This window comes from Petaurus breviceps, unplaced genomic scaffold, assembly GCF_028583685.1.
Source record: "Petaurus breviceps papuanus isolate PSGF00001 unplaced genomic scaffold, PetGlider_PUasm1.0 103, whole genome shotgun sequence".
Classification (NCBI taxonomy): domain Eukaryota; kingdom Metazoa; phylum Chordata; class Mammalia; order Diprotodontia; family Petauridae; genus Petaurus; species Petaurus breviceps.
This window is the reverse complement of record NW_027185588.1, coordinates 2,590,829-2,610,200: the sequence shown is the minus strand read 5'-3', so window position 1 is coordinate 2,610,200 and position 19,372 is coordinate 2,590,829. Positions and strand designations below refer to the sequence as shown.

At 39.4% G+C, this 19,372-nt stretch overlaps 1 pseudogene; it reads left to right on the top strand.

Annotated features, from left to right (window-relative positions):
• Positions 1-8,555: 8,555 nt before the first annotated feature.
• On the top strand, positions 8,556-9,589 carry LOC138177033 (phosphatidylinositol N-acetylglucosaminyltransferase subunit C-like; annotated as a pseudogene).
• Positions 9,590-19,372: the final 9,783 nt, after the last annotated feature.

Below are 19,372 nucleotides of genomic sequence, written 5' to 3'. Positions count from 1 at the left end.
AAAAAAAAGAAAATTTACATGATGGAGTGGGGGGAGGGAAGAAAAAAAAGAAAATTTACATGATAACTATTATATATTTAAAGGAATAGCAAGTTGTATGTAGTAGATTTGCAGTTTCATGTGCACTCATCTTTTTGTCTACTCTGTTATGGAAATGCTTGTTTTATTTAATAAATTAAAAATAAAAATAACTAAAATTGTTTTTTAAAAGAGAGGTGATAGATAGGTTTGGAATTATATACGTGTGCCATACAGTAAGCACTTAATAAATGCTTGTTAACAAAACCAATGCAGTCAAGATTAGATGGAAAACAGGAATCTGGGGTAGGGGGGAATTTACAGCAAGTAAATCTCTGACAAAGGCCTCATTTCTCAAATATGTGGGGAACTCAGTCAAATTTGTAAACATAGGAGCCATTTTCTAATTGATGAATGATCAAAGGATATAAATAGGCATTTTCAGAAGAAATCAAAGCCATAGTCACATGAAAAAATGCTCTAAATCACTGTTGATTAGAGAAGTATACATTAAAACAATTCTGAGGTACCACCTCACAGCTCTCAGATCTGCTAACAGGACAGAAAAGGAAAACAATGCTGGAGGGGATAAGAGAAAAATGGGTACATTAATGAACTGCTGGTAGAGTAGTGAACTGCTCCAACCATTCTGGAAAACAATTTGGAACTGCACATAAAGGGCTTTCAAACTGAGCATACCCTTTGACCCAGCAGTACCACTTCTAGGTCTGTATCCCAGAGAGATTAAAGAAAAAAGAAAAGGACCCAGATGTACAAAAATATTCCTAGCAGCTCTTTTTGTGGTGACAAAGAATTGGAAATTGAGGGGAAGCCGGAGCTCCCATCAATTGGAGAATGACTGAACAAGTGGTATATGATTATGATGGAACACTATTGTGCTATAAGAAATGATGAGCAAGATAGCTTCAGAAAAATCTGGACTTACTGAACTGATGCAAAATTGAAATTAAAAATTAAATTAAAGTGAGCAGAACCAGGAGAACATTGTACACAGCAACAGCAAATGTTGTTATGATGATCAATTCTGAAAGATTTAGCTATTTTGATCAATATAATGATACAAGACACTTGTAAAGAACCCATGAGGGAAAGTACTATCCACCTCCAGAGTGAGAACTGATGAACTCTGAGTACACATTTTTCACTTATTTTTTCTTACTTTCATTTCTGCAACATGCTAAGATGAAAATAGGTTTTGCATGATTTCACATGCATAATTGATATCATTTTGCTTGTCTTCCTCAGTGGGTGAAGTGGTAGAAGAGAAGGAGAGAATGTGGAACTCAAAATTAAGAAAAAAACATAATATTTAAAATATTTTTAAAAATGCTTGTTGATGACTCCTGGATCTTTTAAACAGCCTGGTGAAACCTATGGACCCCTTCTCAGAATAAGATTTTTAAATGTATAAAATAAAATATAGAAGTTTACAAAGAAAAGCAATTATATTAAAATACAGTTCTTAAAATATTAAGCAAAAAACAGACAGAACATATTCAGGGTCCCCAGTTTAAAAGCCTCCTCCTTTAAATACTATTTTCTGAGTTACCAAGCGCGTAGTTATACGGCACTTGTACCCTTCTTAGGGCTTCCAGAGAGAAAGCTTTGAAGGGCAGGCAAAACCTCTAGGATTCAGGAGCAGAGGTTTTCATAGGCCTGCTCTCTAGAATCTATGATCCCAAAGCAGTGATGGTAACTGCCCTCCCACCTCCTTGTAGCCAGTAAGACACAAATTAAGGACTGATTGATTTTTTTTTTTGCTTTTTTTTGGAGGGCAATTGGGGTTAAGTGACTTGCCCGAGGTCACAGGGCTAGTTTTTCTGTTAAGTGTCAGAGGCCCGATCCAAACCCAGGTCCTCCTGACTCCAGGGCCGGTGCTCTATTCACTGTGCCACCTAGCCAACCCAGACTGATTGATTTTTAAATGATGAAATTATAAGATGATTAATGTCGAGACAGTGAACCAGGATCTTCTGTGGTGGATTCAATCGTAGATGGTGCTGATAGTTCTCCAAAGCCGCTGTTCATTCTTTGCTTTTTGAAGAGGACCATTGATATCATAGATGATGTCTTGACTTACTGCATGAATTGAATGTAAGTGAGGCAGACCTGAACCAAGTCACCAGCTTTACTCTCACTCCCAGAGTCATCAAGGTCTAGGGGCAAGACAGAAGTCAGGATGACTGTCAATAGCCTGGGATGCAGCGGATGACCTTGATGTCTTGGATGTCTGGCCAAGCTCCAAATGCTCCACACCACCAGCTTCAGCCACCTTCATGGCCGTTGGAACAAACTGTTCTCATCCATCCTTTCCACAGGGAGAAGTCTTCACATGCTTGGGATAGAAATCCCCCTAATTCACTGATGGGTCTGAGGCCTGTTGCGTATCCCCAACCTGGCAAAGCCCATCTGCTGAGATAGTTTTGTCTGGTTGTGGCCATTACACGTGCTACGGCTTCTTGTAGCCACAGGTGAGAGTTGAATGTCAGGTGGACACCAAAGGTAGGTGAGCAGAAAGATCTGAGTTCAAATCCTACCTCATTCACTTACTAGCTGTATAACCCTGGGCAAGTCACTCAGTCTCTGCCTTACTTTCCACATCTGTATGTATGAAATAAATGTAAAATGGAGATAATAGTAGCTCCTACCTTCTAGGATTGTTGTAAGAATCAATTGAGATAATACAAATGCAGTGCTTTGCAAACCTTACAATGTTATTTACATGTTATTGGGGTTTGTTTTTTTTTTTAACATTTCTGTAGTACCTACTATGTGCCAGAGACTGTGTTAAGCGCTTTACAAACATCTAATCTGATAAATGTGAATTATTTCTATCATTTTTATCCTTGGATCTTCCAGAAGACTGGAAATAGAGCAGCACGGTGCCAGGCCTTTGTCTTTGGGGCTTTCTGGAGAACAGAGGGAGAGCAGCAGGGTCCCAGAGAACTGAACAAGCTCTTGGGGGTGGAAGAGGGAATCCAACTTCATTTTACAGCTGAGGCCCCCAGAGGGGAAGCCAAGGGCACACTGGCAGTAAATAGCTGAACCAGAATTTGAACTTGGTACTTGTGTCTCCAAACCCATTACTCTTCCTACTGTGTCCTATTGCCTTTCATGTTTTCTTCTTTTGAAATCACATTTACCCAGCTCAGATCTTACAGGACCTTTCTGTTCTTGGTTTTTAAACTATTATGTCTCCTGCAATCATGTCTGCAAGTTATCAGTGCTGTGGAATACAGTGCTTGAACTTGGGCCTATAAATGAAGTGACAGAGTACCTTGTTACTATCTCCCCACCTCCACTGACCTTGAGTGCCTTCTTAGAATTGATTACTCTCCATTTTATATTTTAAAATAATCTTCCTCGACGGAAGAGGGAAGATGGGACTTATTTACAGCTCTCACTTTTCTCCTAGCACAGGTACTATGTGACATTTCTATATTTTTTTGTTATGTTCAGATTGTGGGAATAGTTCAGAAGCTAAGGTGTTGACCTGATATCAAGGAATTTCTGTAAAAATAAAAACTCACAAAGGATGGTATGAAGGAGTCAAGTCTCAGCTAAAATGCCACCTTCTACAGGAAGCTATTCCAGTTCTACCTTAATGCTAATGCCTTCCCTCTGTTGATTATCCTCTAATTTATCTTGTATATATCTTGTTTTTACATAGTTGTTTGCCTCTTGTCTACACCATTAGATTATAAATTCCTTGAGGGCAGCAGTAACTGTCTTTTATCTTTCTTTGTACCTGATTTGACTGACTGACTGGAGATATGTCAGGCTAGAGAGGCAGCAAAGTAACCCGGACAGAGGAGATTCTGGGAAAAGAACAATCACACACACAAGAAGACTTCTAAGATGCGAGTCCATGAATATAATACATTTTTCTTCGGTCTGAGGTAGGTCCTTATTTCACAACAGAGAACTCTCAAAGTGAAAAGTTACCATAAATGTGATTCAAATGTAAGGAAATTCAGAACATAATCAGACCCAAATAAAAACATAATCTCTTCAGGGAAGAAATCTGAATGTGGGAAAACCTTCACTTAGCACTTGGACCTTATTCAATATCATGGAAAACCTATAGAAGAATCACCCTGTAAATAGAGTGAATGGGACAAAGGCTTTAGTAATTCATCACTTATTTAGCACTTATAATGAAGAAAAATCTCATAAATATAATGAATGTGGGAAGGATTTTTCAACTAGAGCACCTAAATCACTGAAATCAGAGAATTCATTCTGGAGTGGGGGAAACCCTATTGGGGTAATGAATATGACAAAACCTTTGACAACAGCTTATTCCTTACTAAGAGTCCATACTGGAGAGAAAGCCTGTAAACTCATAGATGTAGGACTCCCTTCATGGTAGGGAAGCCAATATTACACTTTAAATAATACATATTAGAGAGAAAACCTGTGAATGTAAGAAATCTAGCAAAACTTCCACCTGAATTTCATTCCTTGCCGATCATCCAATAACCATTACTGGAGAGATGCCACAAATATAAGACTATAGAACAGGCTGCAGGTGGGTTTAATCTCTTACTGTTCATGAGAGAATCCATACTGGAGCCAAACCCTATGAAGGAAGTGAATATGGAGAAGTTTTGAGAAAAAGCATGAACCTTCTCAGAGAATATATGTGGCAGAGAAGACCACAAAAGAATGAGGGCAACTTTCAGCCTCATTTTCTCTCATACTGATAATGTTCAGAGAAATCATTCAGATTCAGTGGATGGAACACTGGACTCAGAGTCAGGAGGACTAGTTCAAATCCAGCCTCAGACACTGTGTGATTCTCAGACCCTCACTGTAATTCTGCCTCCGTTTCCTCTTCTCTAATATGGGAATAATTAATAACACTTACCTCCCAAGGTGGTTGTGAGGATAAAATGAGGGTAACAATATTTGTAAGGCACTTTGCAAACCCTGAAGAGCTATATAAATGCTAACTATTATTATCATTAATACAAGAAAGCCTGCAGCTGGAGTGTATATCTTAATAAAATCATATCTTAATAAAATCAATGAATTAATTTTGGAGTAGAACCATATCAATGTAATGAGTATAGGGAATATTTTGAATGTCTTATAAGACATAAGGGACTTTCTGCTGGAAAATATATGGGGGAGTGTAGCAATGTAAAAAATCTTCATTCTGCCCTATAATCTGGTAAAGATTAGAGAGTCAAGGTTGTGTCATGTTTATCATCATCTGTAACATTGTTTGGGGTTTGATAAACCAAAAAAAAAAAATGCCTTTCTCTCTTTTGTTACAGTATTTCTAAAGTACCAGTTTACTGCCACCTGATGGTAGCTGAATTCTGTAAGTTAAAGCAGGTATTGTTCTAGTCTGAGATACCAACTGGGCACACTTTTAAAAACAATCTATTAAATAATAAAACATCATTATTGCAATTACATATTTTTCTCTTATTTTTTTTTACTCAACTTATTTTTTACTCAACAAGTTTTATAATTAACATTCACAGACACAAGATTCAGTACAATTTAGTTGGCTCCAACACCTTCTAGTCCTTAAGATTTACAGATTGTATAATAAAGAAATGATTTATTCTTTAATTTTTAAAAAAAAGATGCAGGTTTGTACATTTGTGGATATGACAGGTGTGTTTATGTGATTGCCAACTCCCTGCATTTCCTCCCCCCTCCTCTCATAGGCTCCTAGATTCAGAACTGGCCAGTTTGAATAGGAACTATTATTATAGAGGCTTCGAGGTGGCAAAGTGGATAGAGCCTTAGACTTTGAGTCAGGGTAAAGCTCAGTTCAAAGAGAACTACAGATGCTTGCTGTGTGACCCTGGGCAAGTCAGAAAAAAAAAACCCAAACCTCTGTCTGCCTCAGTTTCCTCAACTGCAAAAATGGGGATAATAATAGCACCTACCTCTCAGGGTTGTGAGGGTAAAGTGAGATCCTAGTAAAGTGCTTTGCAAACTTAAAGCACTATGTAAATGATAACTCTATTATTATTAATCCACTCCATTTTAAATGGATCCTTTGTGATAAGCAGTCCTCTGATCTTGGCTTGGAGGGATCTTAAAGGTCATCTTGTCATGTTAGAGAGGAGAGAACTGGTGCCTAATGAGGTTAAGAGGCTCCCAAGATCACAGAGCCAGGATCACAACCCACACTTGCTTAGTCCAAACCCAATGCTTTCGCCGTTATTCTGGGTTCATGTGGCATTATTTCAATGTAAAGCTTTCCATGTTTCTGTATAGTTTCCATTCTCGATCTCTTTTTATGGCAAAATCTTTGGTCAAATGGATCCATCATAGCTACACCATTCAATCATTTCCCAATCTTTGGGTCCTTAGGTTGTTTCCAAGTTTTGTAAATATAAATAGCATAGTTGAGTGCAAAATAAAACTCAAAACTGGGTAGCTTTGAAAACAATGTGTAGTATTTACTATGTAGGTTTTTTTTTTAAAAAAGGTAAACAATCTAAAATGGAAATTTATGGTTTTATATCGAATGTTCTCTATGTTCAGCTGTGTACATGGAAATGTTCTCTTTTTTCTTGTTTTGTATTTTTTAAAATGAATAAAAAATAAAAATATATGTGTTTTGTATATTCACACAAATATACATACATATATAATAGTGTGTATGTGGTTGTGTGTGTGTGTGTGTGTGTGTGTGTGTGTATAATTTGCAAAGGGCAGCTGGGTGATGCAGTGGATAGAGTGCTGGGCCTAGGTCAGGAAGACTCCTCTTCCTGAGTCCAAATCCAGCTTCAGACACTTACTGATTGTGTGACCCTGGGCATGTCACTTAACCCTGCTTGCCTCAGTTTCCCCATCTGTAGAATGAACTGGAGAAGGAAATAGAAAACCACTCCAGTATCTCTGCCAAGAAAACCCCAAGAGGGAGGAGCAAAGATGGCAGAGTAAAAGCAGGAAATTGTCTGAGCTTCCTCTCCAACTACCTCCAATACTTGTAAAATATGACTCTAAACAAATTTTAGAGCTACAGGACCCACAAAGTGATAGAGAGAAACAAAACTCCCTCTGAAGGCAGCCTGGCAGGTCTATTGTACCTGGATGGGAGCCAAGCACAGTCCTGTATGAGCCACGTGGTCCCAGACCCAGGGGCAGCCCCTACCAGTGGCACAGACTGGTCAGAGCAGACTTCAGGAGAGTGAATCACCAGCAGCTGTGGTGGTTTCCAGACTTCTCAACCCATAAATGCCAATGAGAAAGTAAAGGTTCAGTGGGGAACTCTGTTAGAACTGAGTGACAGAACAGTCCGGCCCCTGCCCCTAGGACAAGAGGTGGTGGAGGTGCAGCGATGGTAGCTGCTGCTATGGCTGCCTCCAAAACTCCTGGACTGCAGATTGTAGGGGACCAAGTGACCATTCAGAGGGTAATTGCTCTTGCTTTGACCTGCTTGGATCTGGGTCACTATCTTGTGTGGTGGTCCTGGGGTGAGAATCGCCAGTGTGCCAAATCTTGTGGTGGCTGTAGAGAGGACACCCTCCTCAGACCTCTGACAACATTTGTGAAAACCCCAACGATTTGGGACATAGCTGTCTCCACTCTGGAAGCAGAGTTCTACCATGGCAAAGAGCTCAAAAGTCAAGTAATTATATGGCAAGATGAGCAAGCAAAGGAAGTGCAATCAAAACATAGAATCTTTTTTTGGGAACAAAAATTATCAAAACATGGAACCAGAATTAGTCAATGAAGTCAAAACTCCTGCATCAAAAGCTTCTAAGAATAATATGAATTGGTTACAGGCCATGGAGGAGCTCAAGAAGGATTTTGAAAATCAAGTAAGAGAAGTAGAGGAAAAATTGGGAAAAGAAATGAGAATGATGCAAGAAAATCATGAAAAGTGAATCAACAGCCTGCTAAAGGAGACTCAAAAAATACTGAAAAAATGACACTAACTCAAATGGCAAAAGAGACCCCAAAAAAAACAATGAGAAGAATGTTGAATTGACCAGATGAATTGACCAATTTCAAAAACTCGCTGAAGAGAATAATTCCTTCAAAAAATCAAAATCAAATATTATAAAACAGATCCAAACAAATGAAAAAATAGAAGACAATTTGAAATATCTCACTGGAAAAACCACTGACCTGGAAAATAGATCCAGGAGAGATGATTTAAAAATTATTGGACTACCTGAAAGCCATGATCAAAAAAAGAGCCTAGAACTCATTCTTCAAGAAATTCTTGGAGGGGAGGAGCCTCCATCGGGCCTCACAGAGGAGGAAACAGAGGCTTGCAGAGGTTAAGTGACTGGTTTACAATCTGTGAAAATTAGGGATGTAAAAATCCAGAAATTTGGTTGACCTTGTTCTTCTAATGGAACAATGGAATATATAATGGATGTTGACTAGAAAATCATCTGGTATAGAAGAGCATGGAGGTTCCAGAGAGGGCACATCTTGCAGCTTCCTGAAGAACCGGCCCTTCTGAAGAGCTAGAACATGACTTATGGTCAAGAGTTAAATCCAGCCTGTGTTTGGATGAGAAGGGCCTATGTTCACAACCAATGGCCAGCACCAGAGCAGTGGGCTGGCAGAAGGTGCTGTATGAGCGTCAGCCCTTCCCTGATAACTACATGGATCCTGAAAGAGCTCTGAAAACATATTTCTTCCCAGAAATACCAACACTGGTCAATGGTCTTTGAGTCCGGGGTGGTGATACAGCACTTAGCGTCTGTGTCTTTGTGGTCATCTGGTGGTACATGGATGAGGGTCAGCTAGCATGACAGTGGCTCTTTGGGATTGGGTTGGCTTCCTCCCTGATTGGCTATGTCTTGTTTGACCTCATTGATGGAGGGACGGGGCGGAAGAAGAGTGGGCACACATGGTGGGCTGACCTGAAGAGTGTCCTGGTCTTTATCACATTTACTTATGGCTTTTCTCCAGTGTTGAAGACACTAACAGAATCTGTCAGCACCGACACCATCTATGTCATGTCAGTTTTGATGCCTTTGGGTCACTTTATCTTCTTTGACTATGGTGCCAATGCTGCCATTGTGTCTAGCACCCTCTCCCTGAACATGGCCATCTTTGCCTCTGTCTTTCTGGCCTCCCACCTGCTCCAATCCCTTCATGCCTTCATTATGGTGACATTCGCCATTCAGATCTTTGTCCTGTGTCCAATGCTACAAAAGAAGGTAAAGACCTGGGGCGGCCAGGTGGCTCAGTGAGTAAGAGCACTGGCTCCAGTGTCGGGATGACCTGGGGATCAAATCTGGGCTCAGATACTTAGCACCACACCCAGAAATAACTGGCCATGTAACCTTGAGCAAGTTACTTAACCCCGATTGCTTTAAAAAAAAAAAGGTGAATACCTATACCCCATGTAGTTATGTGGGGGTCACACGACTCTTTGCTTTCTCTGCCCTGGCTGGTCTGTTAACCATTAGTGGTGTGGGGGGCCATACTCTTTGCTCTTCTGCTAGTCTCCATTTCTTGCTATCTCATCAGCTTGCAGCTTTTCAAAGAAAATATTCATGGACCTTGGGATGAAGCTGAAATCAAGGAAGACCTGTCTAGGTTCCTCACCTAGCTTGGGGAGTGCAGGAGCTCCCACATTCTAGTATTAAATGCTGAAAGACCAGACTCTCCCCGCCAAAAGCAGCAACACAGGGAAGAAGGTCTTTCAAGAATGCAGCAGGTTGGGAGGTGTCTGAGAGAGCAGCAGTGGGAGAAGAATGAAGTAATGCTGTTTGGTGATGAGTCATATCTCCCTGTCCTGCAGAGGGGACTGCATACTTCAGAGGTCTGACAATAACACTGACACTCTATTGGAGATTTATTGTGGCCAATGGCACGGTGTGCTTTTATACTAAAAACTGAAGCTAAAAAAAATTCTCAAGGAAAATTGCCCTGATATTCTAGAACCAGAGGGCAAAATAGAAATGGAAAGAATTCATCAAGCACTTCTTGGAAAAGATCCCAAAAAGAAAACTCCTAGGAATATCATAGCCAAATTCCAGAGTTCCCAGGTCAAGGAGAAAATATTACAAGCTGTCTGGAAGAAACAAATTGAGTATTGTGGAAACACAATCAGGATAACACAAGATCTAGCAGCTTCTACATTAAGGGATCAAAGGGCTTGGAATATGATATTCCAGAGGTCAAAGGAGCTAGGATTAAAACCAAGAATCACCTACCCAGCAAAACTGAGTATAATGCTTCAGTGGAAAATATGGTCATTCAATGAAATAGAGGACTTTCAAGTATTCTTGATGAAAAAACCAGAGCCTAACAGAAAATTTGACTTTCAAATACAGGAAGCAAGAGAAGCATGAAAAAGTAAACAGGAAAAAGAAATCATAACAAACTTATTAAAGTTGAACTGTTTACATTCCTACATGGAAAAATGATAATTGTAACTCATGAGGCTTTTCTTAGTATGAGGATAGTTGAAGGGAATATATATGTATATATATTTGTATATATACATATATATGTATGTATAGGAGGGTGTATGTGTGTATAAATACACATGTGAGTGTATGTATGTGTGTGTATATGTATACATAGGGAGCAAAGGATCAGTTGAATAGGAAGGGATGATATCTAAAAAATAAAATTAAGAGGTGAGAGAGGAATATAATGGGAGAAGGAGAAAGGGAAAGATAGAATAAGGTAAATTATCTCATATAAAAGAGGCAAGAGAAAACCGTTACAATGAAGGGGAAGATCAGGAAGGTGAAAGGGAATGGCTCAACCTTAGTCTCACTGAATTTAGCTTAAGGAAGGAATAACATACACACTTAATTGGGTATCTTACCCCACAGGAAAGTAGGGGGGAAGGGGATAAGAGGGAGGATGATAGAAGGGAGGGCAGATTGGGGGAGGGGGTAGTTGGAAGCAAACACTTTTGAAAAGGGTTAGGATCAAAGTACAAACTAGAATAAGTGGGGGGCGGGATAGGATGGAGGGAAATATAATTAGTCTTTCACAATATAACTACTATGGAAATGATTTGGGTAACTACACATGTACAACCTATGTTGAATTGCTTATCTTCCTGGTAGGGGTGGGTGAGGAAGGAAGAAAAAATTTTTAAAAAGAGAGAAAAAAAAGAAGAAAAAAAAAAAGGAAACCCCAGATGAGGTTGCAAAGTAGGACACAACTGAAAAATGACTGAACAACCACAATAGTCATTTGCAATGTGATATAAAGGATAGAATAAGTGCTAGATTTGGAGCCAAAAAGATCTGGGCTCAGATTTCCATGTTTGACACTAGCTTGGTGACCCCCAGAAAAATCATTTAATCTTAATTTAATGCTTAAGGAACTGCAGCTCTCTAGGATTTATATACTAAGGCATAGAGAGGAATTGGAATGGAAGGAGTTCTCACTCTTTGAGCTCCCCTGCTATGAGAAAATCACGAGCCTGTGTTTTTCTATGAGAAATGCAGTTATAAGCACCCAGATTTTAGCAAAGCTGCTGAGAAAATACCATGCTATTCTTATGGAAAAGACAGAGATATGGATTAAAAAAATAATCCACCAATACAGATTTAGGACTGTTGGAATTGCTGTACTCCAAAGAGTCTTAATTTAATGGTTCAGTGTTCATGTGGCAGGAGGTTTCTATCCCAGTGCCACAAGAATCTGTGCTTGGCCCGGTGTTGTTTAGCACTCATCAGTGATTTGGATAAAAGCAGAGATAGATTGCATGTTCACCACATTTGCTGATTGCACTGGGCTGGAGGGAGAGGGAAAACATTAAGTGAAGGAAGCAGGATCCAAAAGGATTTTGGAGGCTAGAACACTGAGTGATATTTACTAAGGAGAAATCAATAGGGATGAATGTAAGGTTTTAGCCAGGATATTAAAAACCTACTTCACAACTGCACTCTATAGACATGAACGGTTAGACAGTAACTGTGCTGAAAATGATTTCGTGTTTTTGTGGACTGCAATGTCAACATGAGCCATTGGGGTTTGAAGGGGCCCAAAACAGGGATCACTATCATAGGCTACATAATGAAGGGTGTGACTTCCAGGAGAAAGGAGGTGAGGGTCCAGCTGTCTTCTGCCTATGTCAGACTTCATCCAGATATGGTGCTCGTCTCTGGACACCACAGTTTAAGAAGGATGTAAGTAAGCTGGAAAACATGAAAAGCATGAAAAAAGAGGAATACAACCTGAATAGCGAGGGACCTTGAGTTCATGTCATCCAAGAATCAGTTAAAGGAAGTGGGTGTATTTAGCCTGGAAAAAAGGCAATTCGGGGAGGACGTAATAATTGTCTTCTAGTATTTGGAGGGTAGTCATGTGGAAGAGTAATTAAATTTGTTCTGTTAGGCCCCAGAAGACAGGATCAGGAGCAGGTAGATTTTCAAAGAGGCTCGTTTAGGCTGGATATCTGTATCTGGAAAAAAAAGCTTCCCAACAATTAGAGCTTTCTAAAAGTGGAAGAGGTTGCCTTGAGAGATGATCAGTTTTTTTCTCCATAAAATAGAGAATGGGCAGCCACCTGTCTAATATGTTAGAGTGGAGATTCCTTTATGTATAGGTTGAACTAGACAGCTAATTCTCACGTTATGTGATTCTGAATCTTTTGAAAATAGTCCTCTTCTTTGTCATTTCTTCCTTGGGATATAGTCCTAGTAGTGGGATTACTATTGCAAAGCAGGAATGAACAATTTTGTGTGTACTGAGACCCCATAAATGTTAAGGCCCATATATTGCAAGCTCTGTTCCCTGCATCTTACATGGGATTGCCACGGACAAGGCCACGGTTGAGGTTGCCATGTGTGACTTGAAGGGATGCAGAATTAACATCTTCAGCCTCTTCTCCCCTCACCCTTAGCACTAAGACTTTAATTCTTGCTAGGAGAGGAAGGAGAAAGTTGGGGCCAGAAGCTGCCACTCTACTCTCTTCAGAGAGATGAGATACTGAGCTAGCAATATATCTATTGACACCCTTAAATATTGTTAGTCTAGGGGATGTGCTTAGATTCAAGCTAAACTCTGATCGTTAGTGGGAGCAGTAGGACCCCAAGCTCTACCCCAAGATTTGACCCCTTTCCCAGCTAATATCAATTCCACAGTAAACACACATAGCAATTATCAAAGAAAACCCATTTATCCAAATAAGTAGCAAAGCAGAAATCAGAGAAGGTTTACACAGGAGAATATATACCAGACAATACAGACTAAAGGAGCTTACCCATTGAGAGTGAGGTAATTCAGCTTAACCAAGAGAAAAAGAGTCCCAGAGCTTCCCCAAGGGGAAGTTCCTTAAAGTCTCTAGAGTAGCAAGTAGAGGACAGGGATATGATGGAGACTGCCAGCTCTTCTCATGTCTTCTCATAGTCTTTTCTTTTAGCAACCTGAAGTAGGGTTGGCTTATCCATCTTCTCTCTCAAAGGTAGAAGCCAGAAGCACCTGAAGCAACTTGATGCTTGAAGAAATTTAAAGAAGATTGAGTTGGTGAGAGGCAAGAGAGGTCCCACTTTCACCAGTCCCTCTTTGGGGACTCATTATTTGGACACTCCAGGTATCAAGTGAGAAAAGATGGAAGAGGCTAGCTCCACTTTAGGGAAAGACTCTGGGAAGACATGGAGGAGCTGGCAGTTTCCATCATCTCCATCATATTTCTGTCCCCAGATTGCTACTCTAGAGACTTTGGGGGAGTTTCCCCTTGGGTGAGATCCAGGATCTCTACTCTGTATTGTCTGGTATGTATGTATACCTTTTCTGGTTTCTGTTTTGCTATTGATTTGGATAAATGAGTTTCATTCTATACTCTATTGTGTGTTCATCACGAAACTGGTATTACATGGGGAAGGAGTCAAGTCTTGGTTATATAACTTGGGGTCCTCCCTTCCCCACAAATGACAAAACAATCAAAAGTTAGCCCAAACTTGAGTATATCTCCTAAACAAGCAATATTTAAGGGAACAGAGAGTTAAAATTCTAGTCTCATAATCCCTCTCTCTGAGGAGAGCAGAGTGGCCCCCTTCCTCTCTTGGTAGGAATGAAAGTCTCCCTTGGAAAAGGGGGTGGGGGTAAGAAGAGGCTAGGGAGCTTTATTCTGCCTCCCTTTGAGCCATACCCTATGACAGCCCCCTCTCCTTACCCCTCCACATTCAGGCACACAAAGACAGGGTCCTCCCTGTCACAAATGAAGCCTCACCATATGTGGAGGGCTCACTCCTCAGTCCAACTCCATTCCTTATTGCTCAGTCTAGGCTGTCTCTCTTTGAGTCACACAAGGACAATGTCCTCGGCACATGGGGGCCCTTTCTGACTCATGTAGGTCCCATCTTCCTCTCTGTATTGCCACAAATGTTTGGGTTTGCCAATTAAATCTTCCTGCTTTGTTGCTTTTTGCTGTTCTTGAAATTTTTTTAAAATTTCAATATAATTAAATCCAATAAGTTTTTCATCAAACAATGCTTTCATTGCTTCCATAAGTTAAGGATTTGTCTTCTTTCTACATTTGGTTCCATTTTTCCTCTAATATTTTTAGAAATATATTTAACTCATTGATAGTATGTCTTTATAAATTGATTTTCTAAATTTATTTTTCTCTATACTATATGCTCCAACAGCATTTCTTTAATTTTTCCCTTGTTATTTAATATCAACAGATTTAGTGTAGGTAATTGTTTTTGTATGTATTTTGATCTATTTTAGTGGTCTTTGTTCCGTTCCCCTAGTCTGTTTTTCTCTTTCTGTTGCCTAGTGGCAGACAACTTCAATAACTGCCATTTTATAATGTGTTTTAAAGACATCTGCAGGAGCAAGTCTCCTTTGTCAGCGTTTATAAATATGCCCTTTGGGATCCTTACCCATTTTCCCTCACATTTGCTTTACTATTATTTTATCCATTTATAGAAAATATTCCATTGGTAATATGTGTGAACTACAGATATTATCATCTTAACTGTGGTCAGTCTTCCCAGCAGTGAACATATTCTTCCAGATGTTTTAGTATGCCTTTATTTAGGTCACTAAAGTTTTGTAGTTTGCTTTATAAAGGTTTTGTTTGTTTTTTTACCTTGGTACCTCAATAATATATATATATATGTCTACATGTATATATGTATATATAATATAATATATATGTCTATATGTACATACATATATAATACACACATATATACATACACATTCACGTAAGATCATTTTTGTTGCTATTGAAGTGTAATGATACCACTAATTTGGTGCTTTAAGGTTTGCAAAATGCTTTACACATAAATATATCTCTTCTCATTCTCACAATAACCCTGGGAGGTAGGTGCTATTTTTATCCTCATTTTATATATGGGGAAACTGAGGCAGATAGAAGGTAAGGGACTTCCCCCGAGGGTCACACAGGGGGTAAACATCTTCTGATGGATTTGAATTCAGGTCTTCCTGACTTCAGGTTTAGCACACTTATGTACTTGGATACTCAATTCTTTTTTTTTTTTTTGGAGGGTGTATGGCAGGGCAATTGGGATTAAGTGACTTGCCCAAGGTCACATGGCTAGTAAGTGTTAAGTATGTGGGGCCGGATTTGAACTCAGGTCCTCCTGACTCCAGGGCCAGTGCTCTATTTACTGCATCACCTAGCCACCCCCATACTCAATTCTTCATCAATAAAATAAGGGTTTTGAACTTTAATACTTTAATACTTCAAAGGTTGCTTCCAACTCTATGTCTGTGATTCTATGAATATAAGTTTAGAAGAATGATAATAATCATAATATTCTGCCAAATAATAATATAATAAAGGGCACATTTTAATGTATTATAAAGGGTATATTTCTCAGTGTTGGGTTTTTTGTTTGTTTTGAAAGTAAGAACATTTCTGTCTTACAAAAGGAATTAAGCAACATACAGTCTTTCTCTGTTTATAAAGTGTTTGTGTAATACAGGAATGATTTATTTGAACTTTTGAAGAAATTCTCCTGAGAGCCCATTTGACTGGGAGAGTTTTCCTGGTAGTAGGAAGAAGAACAATTTAAATTGCTTTCTCTATCTCTTTCTCTTAAATTGGCCAATTCGAGTTGTCTATTTTCTATTGAATCAGTTCTGGTATTTTGTATATAACAATAAGGAACTGCTGCTGGGTGTAGAAGTCTGGAGTGGTTCATCTTCTCTGTCTTGACTAAGGGGCTCCTCTCAGCTCTGGACTCAGACATATGTATCCTGAGATCAGTCCTTAGGGAGTGGGAACTTCACAGAGATGGGGCAAGTTCTTTCATATTCTTTGGCTTTTTATACCCCCACTCTGGGGACCCCAGGAACAATGGCTTAAAACTCAGGTTTCAGCTCATGTTTAGAGTTTCCCCAAAAAAGGGAGAGTAGAAAGGTACTCAGTGTACAATAATAGTCCAGGTATAGGTCAGCTATTTATTCCTTCTTATACACAAATACTTACCACACAATACCCAGGACTTACAACTACTATTATATTCTCTGGGAAGGTTGATACTTATTTAAATATCAGCACATGATACAGTTTGCAGGACTACTGAACATTCTACCTTGGCTTTTTAGTGTCCATTCAATTCCCTTCAGATCTGTGCCTTCTGGCAAGCCAAGCCAGGCCTTGGGCTCCCTCCTCCAAGGAGCTCTGTAGTGTTTGTAGAAAGGGGACCTACTGTGTCTACTGAGGACCCAGGATCTCCAGAGTTCTGAAACTTCCAGGCAGAAAACTTCTGCCTCAAAATCACTGCTCAGCCACACATGATCAGGCAAAGAAACAAAGAAAAGGCATCTAGAACTCTGAGATCCAGCCTCAGGCTCCCCTTGGGCAGTACTCCGTGGTTTAGCTGCCATGTGCTCACAGCTGGGATGGAGGAGAAGACAAGGTAGAGAGCAGGCCATTCTCTTTTAAAGATCCATGAATAGGGGATCCTTTCCTCAGTAGCCATGGAAGGGCTTGTTTCAACATTATGGTGCCTAATGCCTTTCAGCATGGAGCCATGTAGGTCTCTTTTAAGTTTCTGGAAGTTTCTAGTACAGCTTCAGTGCATACTCCCTTAAATGGCCCCACATAGGCTCTTTCCCACATATGCTCCATGGGTTGCAATTACCTGTTATATTTGTTTTATTCATTGCATTTATGCTTATTTTTTTTTGTTGCTTTTTGGAAGGCAGTTGGGGTTGAGTGACTTGCCCAAGGTCACACAGCTAGTAAGTCAAGTGTCTGAGGCTGGATTTGAACTCAGGTCCTCCTGACTCCAGGGTCGGTGCTCTTTTCACTGCGCCACCAAGCTGCCCTATGCTTATGTTCTTTATGTTATTAGGCACTGTGTAGTATGGTGTAGAGCACAGAGTACTGGCACTGGAGTCAGGAAGACTCATCTTTATGAGTTTGAATCTGAATCATCATTAGTTTATGTAAGTCATTTAAGGTTTTTCTGAAATTCTCTTGCTCATCATTTCTTTTTTTAAATTTTATTTTGTTAAATTTGTTTATCTACTTTTAGTTTACAACATTCAGTTCCACAATCCCTTGAGTTCCAAATTTTCTCCCCTTCCTCTCCCCGTCCCCCCCAATGGTGGCATACAATCTGATATAGGCTCTACAAATACCTTCCCATTAAACATTATTCAGGTTGTAAAGAATTATGACCAATGAAGTGAACAACGAGAAAGAAGGAACAAAACAAAACACAAAAGAGAGAGTTGCTCCTCCTTTCTTATAGCACAATAGCATTCCATTACATTCATATACCACAGCTTGTTCAGCCATTCCCCAACTGATAGGCATCCTCTCAATTTCCAATTCTTTGCCACCACAAAAATTGCTGCTATAAATATTTTTGTACATGTGAGTCCTTTTCCTATTTGTATGATCTCTTTGGGACACAGACTTTAGAAGTGGTATTGCTGGGTCAAAGGGTATGCACAGTTTGGTTGCCCTTTGGTCATAGTTCCAAATTGTTCTCCAGAATGGTTGGGTCAGTTTACAACTCCACCAACAATGCATTAGTGTCCCAATTTTCCCACATCTTATCTTACATTTATCATTTTTCTTTCATATCATATTAGCCAATCTGATTGGTGAGGTGGTACCTCAGAGTTGTTTAATTTGCATTTCTCTAGGCAATAGTGATTTAGAACATTTTTTCATATGACTATAGATTAAGTTCCTTTATGAGGCAAATATGGGGCTAATACTTAAACCAGTGAAGGAGAAAGAAAAAACCCAAACTATTGACCAATATCACTAATGAGTTCTGATGAAAAAAATTTCAATAAAATCTTAGCAGTCAACATGGTATAATTCAGGAGTGTCAAACTCAAATAGAGATGGATCCTTGTTGGGTACATATTGACTTAGAAAACTACAAATCTACATTATCTATGTATTTATTTTGTTAAGCATTTTCAAATTACATTTTAATCTGATACTAGCTAATTTAATTTAATCTGGTTGTAGGACACCTGTGAGTTTTGACACCTATGGTGGTGGCATTTTTTTGTTTTTTGGTTTTTTTTTGAAGAGGATCAATGACATCACAAGATGATGTCTTGACTCATTTGTGAATTGGATTTAAGTGAGGCAGAGTTGTGTATAAAGTAAAAGGCAATATAAAAGTCAAGATGATGCCTGGGATACAGAGGATGACTCTGGCATCTTTGATGTCTGACCAGGTACTTCAGCTGGCTTCATGGTGGGGGAGGGAGGAAGTCTTCCAGTATTTGGAGTAGACATACTATGTTTAGTAGACTTCAGGACACCAAAGTGGATGAGCAGCCCTCACACCAAAGGTGCTAGTTCTCCTTAAACATCCCATATACCCTACCTATAGTGTAGTGAGTGGGTAGATAGCTGCCTTCAAAGCCCCAGGTACTGGAATTTAATTCTCAGCTTTGACACATTCTGGCTGTGTAACTGTGGGCAAGTTATTTAGCCTCTAGGCAATTCTCTAAGCCTCTAAGTTACACTGGAAGAGGGAGTTTCCTTACCTGGGACATCCCTGTACCAATGAGATTACAGGCCCTAAAAAGACCAAAGGTCTATACGTACAAAAATAATCTTCCATTTCTGTTTTGGATTAATAGACTCAATGTTAGGAAAATAATGTAACCATACTGAAAATGCTCAAAATCACAAACTAATGAGTGAAAAAAGCATTTATTAAGTGCCTACTGTGGCAAGTACTGGAGATAAATCAAGACAGTTCAGGTTCATCTCCAGGATAGATGGAAAAGCTCAACACAAAAATGAAGAGAAATTTGATACAGATTTTTCCCCCATTCCATCATTTCCCTTCTTTTCTTAGGTGTATTAGTGTTGCCTGTGAAGAAGTTTTTAGTCAACAGATTATGGGGTTTTGATTGGTAAAAACCCAATCTGTCACTCTTTTTCATTTTGTTAGAT